This window comes from Silene latifolia, unplaced genomic scaffold (assembly GCF_048544455.1).
Source record: "Silene latifolia isolate original U9 population unplaced genomic scaffold, ASM4854445v1 scaffold_57, whole genome shotgun sequence".
In the NCBI taxonomy this organism is placed as follows: Eukaryota; Viridiplantae; Streptophyta; class Magnoliopsida; order Caryophyllales; family Caryophyllaceae; genus Silene; species Silene latifolia.
This window is the reverse complement of record NW_027413480.1, coordinates 2805879-2817876: the sequence shown is the minus strand read 5'-3', so window position 1 is coordinate 2817876 and position 11998 is coordinate 2805879. Positions and strand designations below refer to the sequence as shown.

At 34.5% G+C, this 11998-nt stretch overlaps 1 long non-coding RNA gene across 1 annotated transcript; it reads left to right on the top strand.

Moving 5' to 3' along the window:
* The first annotated feature begins 8447 nt into the window (after positions 1-8447).
* On the top strand, positions 8448-11779 carry LOC141639814 (uncharacterized). The gene is made up of 3 exons (XR_012542676.1): positions 8448-9232; positions 9711-9976; positions 10421-11779. It is a non-coding gene; the product is annotated as an uncharacterized LOC141639814 (long non-coding RNA).
* Positions 11780-11998: the final 219 nt, after the last annotated feature.

The following is an 11998-nucleotide window of genomic DNA, read 5'->3' as shown; positions in this document are numbered from 1 at the left end:
TCCCACTAAACTCCATGTATAAACACAACTTCTCGACTTATCGAGAAATGTTTTATCACATGATTAAAATGTTGACTCCAACTCATTGATGTCCTACTTAAGACCCTCTCTTAAGTTTCACATTATCTTAGGATTGCAAGAATCTAATAAACTCATGACATGTATTGAATACATTCTTTCTATTGAAGAAGTGGGTTTTAGATTCACTCACCATGTATTTCATAACCTCATAATGAAACACATCCGTAAGAAGATCCAAATAGACTTAAGCATTTCAATTAGTGCAAAACCCTTTGCAACCAATCTTGCTTTGAAATATTAGTGCAACACCCTTTGTCACTAATCAAGCCTTTTATTTCGGATTCTCATGGCTCTAAGCCTTGTATTGAGTTGTGACTTAAACACTCTTATGTAAGTCATATGTTCATTACTTTCTAGAAGTAATCAACTTGAATCAAATAATTTCTTTTGTAAATTATAAGCTCTTTACTTTCTTAAAAGTAGCATGAATTCATCATTTTTAACAAGTGACGAATTTAACCTCCTAGGTTTTGAAGAAACAATGTCTTACACAAAACGTCTCATGTAGCCAAGAAAGACCAGTTTCTTGCGACATAACATTCTTTGTGGCTCTTGAATAATTTCTCCCACTCTGTCTTCTAGAAATAAACCTGTATTTTAGAAACACAGCTTCATGAGCCGCAAACCCGTCGTGCTCGTGATAATTGCAAGGGAAAAATGAGCATTTGTTTCTTGTGAAAAACTTACAAACATGGTACCTTTACCATTTCATATCTCATATGATTCGATTTAGTGGAAAAATAATTTAGACAAAAAATCCCCAAAATGATCAAGTAACTCAAAGTAACTTGATTGAAATCCAAACCATATCGAATAGCGTTTGATTTCTTAGCTAACCACACATTATTCCATAATGCGTGCTAAGAGAGATTAACTTGTGATACTATATCACATTTCCTTTGGCTTATATCAAAGTCTTCACTTTGATAATCCCATCACGACTTAAATCGTGATTCCTTGAATTCTTTGAAATTCTTCAAAGATTTCTCTATTTACCTTATTAAGTGAACACATTAGCGTCAACCTAAATCGTTGGTAAAAGAAAATGATCAACCTATTTTGGATCAATGATTTAAAACCTCGATCTCCTTTTCAACCAAAAGGCACGAGACATCTTGCTTTGAATACAAGATACGCATATACCATTAACAATCTAATGGTTTCAAGAGTACTTGATAACTCTTTGCGTTCATCATTCCAAAATTTAAGGTTTAATCTTGGGTTACCAATTTGACTCTTACATCATCTTCATGATATATCATTCTAGTTTGGTTTAGAATATAATCACCTTGATAATGGGCTAGCCATATATCAAATCGTGGTGTAAAGGGTCACAAAAGTGAAACCTCTTTTGTATCTTAACAAGTTTATATTCTTATTTAGAGTTTATGCACTTAATAGTCATAATTAAGTACAACTTTAAATCCACAAACTAGATTGAGTACACAATTACTCTATCTCTCGACATTATTGTTGTTAGTTAGTCATATTTAATCATCCTATGTATCAAGTACAATGATGAAAACCTCCATTGGTTTCTAATATTGACGAAGTAGTACTAGCAAAATTTATGTTTAATCAAATAAACATTTAAAGAAGAAGGTCCCATTAGATGTCCCACAACTAACTTGTTGATTCTTCAATAATTTGGGGTAGTTTCCTTTCTCGTGTCTAACATTTAAGACAACGGAAACTTTATCGGTCGGGATTGATAGGTTTAGTATCGTCATTCTCAACAACTTTACCTTTAACATAACCTTGTATCAATTCCATTATAATCTTTACTTCTTGAACCTCGTCCTCATCTTAACGGTTTAAGAGAATGCTCCCACTTATTTCAATGAGTCTTTGCTTTGAGAAGCAAAATTGAATTTCATGAAGATTACTCTTCATTTGTTCGTTTTAGTCTTAAAACTTTCATCGAAGTGGTTGCGTTATTTTGGTCAATTACGAATTCTGAAAATCTAATCACCAAAACAATTTTATCTTTTCAAGGTACTTAATTCATTTAAGTATATGAAAAAACAATCCATTGTAAGTAGATGTGTTAGTCAAGAATCAAAAACCTGTTTGATAACGAATAACTTTTATCTATACTCTCTACAAGAGATCCTTCCAATGGATAAAACGAGGTTTTTAGAAGAAAAATTCAAATTTTGTCTTTAGTTACGATGTTTTAATGGAGATTTGAATCAAAAATCGAAATGATATCGTATATGAATTGTGGTAAAGAAATAGAACAATATTATAACGGAATAATGGAAAACTTAACATTCATCGTTTTATAAATACTTGTAAACAAGTATAGCATTTACATAGTGACCTCTACCCAACTATGATAAATGATTCCAAGACCCAAATTCATATCAACTTAGGCACGGGGTAGCCGATGCAACCTTCATTAATATAACTCGGTGGATTAACCTTTTAATCGATTCTACTTTTAGAACTCTTGGTCGATAAAATTACTCTAATGTTTATCTATAGCCCAAAACACATCAACAAGGGCACGGGGTAGCCGATGCAACCCTTATCAATTACTTTTGTTGAGTTCAATCCAAATTTCGAATAAATGTGTCCATTATCCAAACCCACATCAACTTGGGCACGGGGTAGCCGATACATCCCTTATCAACATGAATTCGGTGGATAGACATTTATCACCCACTTCCCCTACGTAACAAGGTTTGTACCCCGGGGTAGCCGAGTGCACTCCCTCGCGAAATAGGTTTTCATGGTTTCTACTATTTGGTAAGGCTATGTCTCAATTAATTGTTTTAGCGAGAGGTCATGTCAATTTATTATCTATCACGTTTTAAGTGAACTAAAGCGGTGAACTACGATAATTTGAATTGACACGGTCGATAAACTCGATAAGATAAAAAATGCATGTTTTAGTTATGGCGATTTAGCGATGCATGTGACATAAAATAAAATGCAAGCATAAAGATAAATAAATCCTAGTATGGCCTTTCCTAAAATAGAAAACTATTTATCTATTACATATTCGGAAACCAACTCCATTGGTCCCTTGAACTTCGGTTGTTTCACGCATCTCGAGGTAACACCGTCTTTATGTATCGCCATTCTTGAAGAAATCCGTCTTTGGGAACTCCTAATGAATAAAATTACATAATAAATTACATAATTTCCTATTATACATTTGTAACTAAAATAAAATAAATCTATTAAATTACAAAACGGTGATACGAGATCACAATAAAAATTACAACCGAATCGATATTCCCATACATTTCGGGAAATACCAATTAAAAACTAAGGCCATACTAAGTAAAATTACATAATTCAAAAATTACATAAATTAAAATTATGACAATCATAAAGAAAATGCAGCATTATAATATGTATGAACATGCTCAATTTTATGCTAAATCGCCTTTAATTTGCCAATATCGTATATTACTCGGTTTTTACGGATTTGCGTGATTTCAACATTTTATAATCACAAAAATACATAAACTCATATTTATGCATAAGTTAATTACCCTAACCTCTTAGGACTCAAAATTTAGTCTTCACTAATAATTTGACCATAATTAACCCATATTTACAAAATTGTTCATAAATGGACCAAAAATACAAAAATAAGCCATTAAACTTCAAATAAATCACAAAATTTCAAATAAATTCAAAATTTGAAATTTAAATTCATGAACATTCTGGAAAAAATTCCATGACACTCATAATGTTCAAAATCTTAGGTTAAAAATTTCGAAAATTTACCGGAAAAACAATGTTGCGGTTTATCGATTTTTAATAAAATAATCATAAAAACATGGAAAAATTATTTTCATTAACTTTTCAATTTTAGATCTGAAAAATATAATAAAATGCAACATTAGACGTTTTTCCTAAGTCATAGATTATGTTTTTATTAATTTTCCACTAATAATGTCACTATTTATGCTATTTTTCTTCAAAAATTCATAAATCATGCAAAAAGACTTCTTTATAGCCAATTATTTTACACACATCTTGTAAAATTGCATGTGACAACATATTAATTTTCTATGACAAGATTCGAAATTTAACTCATATTAACCTATTTTTCACTTAAATCCGAATTTAATAATGAAAAATTCATTTTTCGAGAATAACAAGTCCAAAAATTATGAAAATTTACAGGTTATCTCAAAATAATATATGTGACAACATATCCAAAAATCAATGGAAAATTCGAAGTATAGCTAATTTTAGACCAAAAATGACATTTTTACTCATAAAATCACATTTAAATGCCATTATTGTAAATTATGAACAATAAAAATCCGAAAAATTAACCAAAATATCCTAAAACATTTTAGGACCAGAAATATTAACATGCATTAATTAATTTCGTGATATGTCATAATAACACAAATTTTACAAGTTTTATTTGTTATTCTTATAACTCGGAAAAACTTTTAACCGATTTGCATGCAAACAACCGTGGCTCTTGATACCGATTGAAGGAAATGTAGATTTATATACATACTAACATACTCATATATGTAAAATTAATTTGTCATAAAATTAAAGGTGGATTTTATGCATGCAAACTTTAATAAAAGAAGATAAGAAAACATTTTCTCACCATAATAATTTCGGTCATATTGGGCACCAACAAGATCTCCTTCTTGTTAGTTCTTGAGCTTTCCATTAATGGATGAACATACTTGACTTCAAATTAGAAGCCCTCCAATTAGTTGCACCCAAAACTATCCCTTAATCCCACAAACTAACATGTACTAGATGTTTATATTGTGGTTTACCTTAAAATCTATTACTAATACTCATATACTACTTTTAAAATTATTAGTGTTTGATTTAAACAAATTAGATTCACAAAAATGAGTTTTGTGAAGAACAAGAGAGAGAAGGGAGGTTTTTCATAAAAAGTGAGAATGAATTAATTAGAGAAAATTTTCTCTCTAATGTTGTGTATGGAAAACCGGTTGGGAGGGCATAGAGTAGACAAATTTTTCTTCCCAATTTGCTTTTGTTCTTCACAAGAAAAGCTAGCTAGTAGTAGGTGTTATCATGATGTTTATTTTATTATTTAAATAACAAAAACCATCAACACCCACTCACTACATATAAAACGGTTTTCCTTGTAATATTGAGTCCATTTTATTTTTGTCAATTGTACAATTGTATGTCATGTGACATGTGACATGTCTTATGTCTTGTTTTAATTTAAAATGCATATTTAACAAATTAAATATCATTTATAAATTAAATAAATCATATTTAACAAATTGACTAGTAATATAAAATTACTTTCTCATAAAATGGTCATTTAATTACTAGTTAGTATAATTCACAATATCTTGTAATTATAACTAACTTATCATTCTCATCTCGCGTGTTTCGCAAACACCGATTAATTTTAGTAATATAACTTCTTAAATTACTAAATGAAATCTCATTTAATCACATTATAATAAGATGTCATTATTCTCTCTTTTATAATAATTTGTTCAATTTTAAGGAATTAATTAATCTGTATCGGTATACAATTAATTAACCTTTTCAATTAAGGGAATCGTCCTTTAGGTGTGACCTCAAGGGGTCAACTGATCACCACCGTCGCACGACAGCAATGTCAAACTCTAGCCAGCCAATCATTACCGATATGTGTGGACCAGTTGACTATATATATATTATGTATCATCCCTTCCGTATTCTTGTAATGAGATTTAATAATGATATTTAAATCATGTGATCGCACTATTGTTGAGGACACATTTCCCAACAAAAAGTTCCTGTTTGACCCCTTTTATGGTCATATAGTCTTTGAAGGCTCGGATATGATTGAGCGGGTCCTCCACTCCCTTGAATTTGGGCACATCAGTCAAGGTAAAGTTGTCGGGTAGTTGATCCCCAATAGGTTCAAATCTTCGGTTGTTCTCAAGATGAATATTGTTACCCCGGGCTAGGAGTTGTTCTTCCAAGATCTTGAGCCTTTTCTCAGTTTCGGTCAAAGGCGGAGTGTTGTGTTCTCCAGCTTCCTTGTTTTCCAGGGTGTCGATACGGGTCTCGACACGATCCAGAGTGACCTTAAGAGCAGTGAGTAGGCTGGCTAGCTGGGCAGTTGTGACATCTATGTTGTTATCATTGTTGTTGTTGGACGAAGTTGAAGACGGGGCCATGGTTCTGAGGCAGAAAAACGGCTCACATTAAAACTCAATCCGACACGGTTTAAAGATTGAGCGCAGACAACACAAAGGACGAGACAAAGATCAAACTCAACAAGACGAGGATGATCGTGTGTGGTACCTCGGTGCTGGCTCGATTTATGACATGACGGTGTTGACCGAACTTTGGACACGAGTCCAACGTAGCGGCGTGACGCCATTGGACGAGTCTCTTGGTGAGACGACTCATAAGTAAAGACCTATAAGTACGTTTGCTTCGACTCGATAGACACGAGGCGGAATTGGAATGGCGGACTGAAGTTTTCGAAAATATAAATTTTCAAAAAGATTCATTTGTCGCTTTTGGGACGGCTTTGAAGATAGATATCTCCGCAAGTCGGTCAGTTGAAATGGTTGGCTTAAGTTTATTTGCAAAAGACGGTTTTGAGTTTGAGTCGGCTCGGAAAACGAAGTACTGTTTCCCAAGACGGTTTTTGAAATGCAAAATTGTATGTTTTGAAAATCGGGTTTGAAATGTTTGAAGAGGTCTCGGGGACGGTGTATGGTCCTCGGGATCTCGTAAGTGTCTCGAGAAAAGGGTGTGTGCTTTTCTCGAGTTTTGAAAGAGCCATTGTCGGTGCGAAAGGGGTTAAAATCCGTGTCTAGACGTGGCGATTATAACGGCGTAAAAAGGTGATTTAAAATGGTTGTAAAAACCGAGTTTGAAAATCTTCATTATGACGGCCTAGAAAGGCGTGTTGAACGAGTTATAAAAAACCGGGTTTGAAAATCGTCATTACGACGACCTAGAAAGGCGTGTCTGAAATGGTGATAAAACCAGGTTTGAAAATCGTCATTACGACGGCCTAGAAAGGCGTGTTTAAATGGTTATAAAAACCGGGTTTGAAAATCGTCATTACGATGGCCTAGAAAGGCGTGTTGAAATGGTTATAAAAACCGGGTTTGAAAATCGTCATTACGACGGCCTAGAAAGGCGTGTTGAATTGGTTATAAAAACCGGGTTTGAAAATCGTCATTACGACGGCCTAGAAAGGCGTGTAACGATCGGCGAAAGACCGAGGTTTGAAATGGCCATCATAACGGCGTAAAAAGGTGATTTTGAAAGTTTATAAATGACATGGAAGGACTTATGATCAAGTAGCACATCAGCACTCATAGTTCATTATATTATGCATAATGCTGACACGGGTTTTGGCTTAAAAGGGTGGGTTACACACCAAGCAATCAAACCCCGATTTGCAAGAGGGATACCAATCCAAACAAAATAGTAAGGAGGGTGCCCTAGCCTCGTGCTCGAAAGTGATGAAAGCTCTTTGACGAAACAGAAATGTGTAACGTCAATGGTATGCTTGACTCAATCGGGATTCGAAACGTGGGGATGAGAAAACTCACGCCGACGAGATGAGCCAATTGGTCGATCGTGTTTTGATTCGGTTTCGATCTCTTATCCAGTTTCCAAGATGCCTGAAATAAGCGACGTGAACTTAAACCAACTCCAGAATGGTAATGATCAAATCCTAGCCGCGCTAGCTCGTCTCCAAGTCACTCAAGACCAAGTGTATGATCGCCTTGACACAATCGAAGGCCGAATATATGCCGTGGAAATGAGGATGCCTCCTCGAGAAAGTGAAGTGTCTGATGAATTTGTGAATAACTTCGGGGACGAAAGCCCTCCCATAGGTATGACTACAGCTGAGAAATGACTCCAATACTTGCACTACTACAATTTAAGGCTACAAGAACGCCCCTTTAAGAACGGTTGAAAACGGAACCGGTCTTTTTTTTATTTTTAATTTGGGCGGGCATATAGTATTTCAATAGAGAACGGTTGTTTATTGGAACCGTTCTCGTACATTAACAAAGAGAACGGTCAAGTTTGACCAACCGTCTTAAAATATAAAAGAGACCGGTTATATATCCAGAACCGTTCTCCTTGATAAAACAAATAGCACGGTCCCTATCGTTGGCCGTTCTCTGTTAAATCCCTAAAGAGCGCCGTTTACACTTTACGATAGTCTAGTTCTTGCAAACAGAACAATATATTAAAATCATCCCAACTCATATCCTCATACATTCATCATTTCCTAGTCACTGCAACCTGCTCTCCGGCCAACCACAGGCGGCAATGCCGACGACATGAGCCTGCTCCACCGCAAACATCATCCTTATTGCTCCGTAAGCATTTGATTATAGAATGTAAGAGTGTTCCCCCAAATCTCAAATCTCAATTTTCGGTTAATAGAGTCCGATTAGTGAGTTATATAATGTATATTTGACTAATTATTACGGAATATTTGATTATATCTACCTATTTGTATGCTTTACTGGATGATTGTATTGTTTTTTAAACTTTAATTGCAAAATTACGCAAACCCTAATTTCGTATTCATATATTTTTACTAAGTTTTCTGGGTATTCTCACCACCACCTCCTCCACTATCACTACTACAAAAAGCATTATAGACATCTCTTATTGTATTATCATATTCGTTGTTATTATCTCATTAAATTATTGTTTAATTTTCCTGTGTTCCCAATTTAAGTTGATTGTTTATTTCATTTGCATTGATAAGAGAAGAGGCGTTTCGGAGGCTCCATCAGGTGAAATTAGTTGTTTATTAGTGTTTTTATTTTTAGTCTACATTTTCGAGGGTTTTAAACCTGCAGTTTTGAAACTGTTTGTGTTTTCGTAATTAGTTTTGGAAGAGATTGTGTTTGGGTGAAAAAAATAAGTAGAGCCAAGAGATTGAATGAGCAATTGGTTCAAAATTCCGAGAATTAATTCAAATATCTTCTCTTTTGTATCGATTAGGGCTATGATTACTTTCTCAGTTCTATGTTATTTAAATGGTCGTTACTCATTCGCATTTTTTGTGATTCAAAGTTTTAGTCTTGCTTAGCTAAGTAGTATCTGAATGGCCTCTGTATCTTGTTTCCTCTAAGGCTTCAAGGTTGATTGATGCCAGAAGCGGAGGCTGGAGTTGTTTTATGAGGTACTCCTTCCCATTAATCAGACTTTTAGCTTGTTGATTTAGCTTTAGCGATATCGATTTTGTTTCTATACAAGAGAGCCGACATTGATTTTATTTCCTGCTTTTAAGTAGTAAGGTTGTCAGTATATTTAACTGTTTTGTGCTGGATTTATGTTGATTTTGTTAAGCAAAAGTAGACTTGGAAAGGTTAAATTTGCTGACCTTATTTATTTATTTATTTTGTTTAATGAGAGGATAATGTTGTTTATGTTATGATGCAGATAATTCATTTTTGATCCATCCCAATATGGTTTCTTCGATACTCTGTATATGTCAATAGATTCCGATTAAAATTCGAGTGCTAATATCCAAAAGTGACTTGTTGATGTATTTTTGTGACGTCACTTCTCAACCCGAGTCCCTGATGTTAATTTTTGAATCTATCTTTCCTAGTTTTTGATTTAGACATTCAACTCAGATATTTGTTGAATTTCTTCAGATTTGGGACGTCGCATCGATAGGCTTTGATTTTGCTCGAAAATTGGATATCATGACTTTCCTAGTTCTGCCACTAGCATTTTGGATGCGACGGTCCATATCCAACGGTCCATATGCAACGCAGCATTTTGGATGCGACGGTCCATATCCAACGCATCCACGACGCACGATAGCCACGACGACAATGGATGCGACAACCACAACACACGACGAGCGTTTGTCGGCGACTCATCTCCTCCGTTGACATCCTTCTGTCTCTTTTACATGGTATAATATTCCACTTGAATAATTTCAATTTAATTAATTAGTCATTGCTGTTTATGTCCATACCTTCAACGTTCATTTGTTTCTAAAAATATTTGATTGCTAATAATAAATATCCTTAACCCGTGTTTTCCAACTTCTACCTTAAGCATACTTAGTGGTAACTGGTAACATACTATCCAACTGCTAACATTCTATCCTTCGGGGGGATTTATTTGGTACTATTCTGCAAGACTGCAACCTTAAATTAGTCTTGTTTAGTTGTTTACTTGGAAATGGCGCTTAGGCTAATTTGCATGCAAATAACTCATTAAGTGACATGGGTTAGCTGCTATTATTAGAAGTGATGTTGGGATGGAAAAGCGCTACATCTCAGCATGCATTTAGGACAATACCTACCCCCCATTTTGTATCTATTTGTTGCTGAAAACACTGTGGTGTTTCCAGGGGGGGACTCTGTGAAAGATGCAGCTTCTAATGCTTATTCTAAATTATTTGCTCCATATCATGGTTGGGCAATCAGAAAAGCTGTTGCTGCTGGGATGTATGCTCTACCTACTAAGCATAGTTGCTAAGGAAGCTCAATGAAGATGGTATGTCATCCTTTTTTTTTACCTTCTAAAATTTAATTTGAGAGTAATTTTGTCATTTTTACAAGTACGTTTAGAATGATTGTAGGCAGTGGATAGCCATTTGTTGTGGCTTGGACAGAGTTGAGTCGGTTGCTTTCCAACGAAATACTACTCTCGAGATGTTGTAAAACCATTTGTTGTGTATCTATCACTCATTGCGTGTATTGTTGTAAATGTAATGCGTATTGAGAATTAGTTTTGTCCGTAAGAGATTAGGATAAGATTTGCATATTGGAAGAGAAACTTATAGAATTAATGAAAATTATTGAGTAAATAGATTCCAAGGAGATGGCCTGCCTGTGTAGCTGATGTCCTTATGTTGTGGTATATTTGTCTCTTCTTTTCAATTGTCCCTTGTTACTTTTTCTCACTTCTTCTGAGTAATCATCGTCTACTCTATCTTCATCCTTGAATCATCATCATCATCATCAATTCATCTATCCCTATTTTGTCTCAGGTAACATTTTCCACACTACTAAGTCTTTTAATTATGTACCCGGTATCAAATATTCACGAGAGTCCTGCTATAGAAACTGATGCAAGCTTCATTTTTCTGCAGATGATGATTTTAATTTTTGAAGTTCGATTTATTTGCGCTATGATGCGACTGAGTGATGAGGATTGAAGGATTTTTATTTATGTTTTCCACATGGTAGCGTATCTTCGATATTTGTAGGTTCTTAACAACATGATACGATTTTGTATTTTGTTTCAATAGAATTTTTCCTAATGGTTCAAATTTAATCGGAAGGTTTTTCTTGTGTAAAAATTGCTGGAGTTTCTGAATTGTAACAGGTTTAATTCTTATGAACTATACGATTCAATCGTGTAGGGTTACGATAAAAATAGAAATATTTTTTTTTTTAAAAAATAACAGGATCAAAGAGAACGGTTAGTACCATCACAACTGTTCTCTTTGAAAAGGTAGAACTAAGGCGCCAAAAAATCTAAAACTCTAACAAAGAGAACTGCCTTATCAAAGAGACTGGTTCTTATACGCAACCGTTCTCTTTGATATATCAAAGAGAACGGTTCTAAAAAGCAACCGTTCTGATTGTTGTTACAAAGAGACCGGGTTGACTTAATTTCAACCGTTCTCTTAGATCAAAGAGAACGCTTGGCCACAGGACGGTCCAAACTACGTATAAGAACGGTTACCAACCGTTCTCTTTGATCATTTTTGTAGTAGTGTTGGAGGAACAATTGATGTATCTCAAAGGGGATGACATTTATAGGGAAAATAATCGTAAATATGAAGCCGTGATTTCCAAGTTGCCAACCAACTTCAACGTGACAGATATCCCTAAATTCAAGGGGCATGAAAACCCTTTGAACCATATCCGTGCTTTCAAGGATTACATGTCTATCAAAGGCATTAAACCCGAGATGTTCT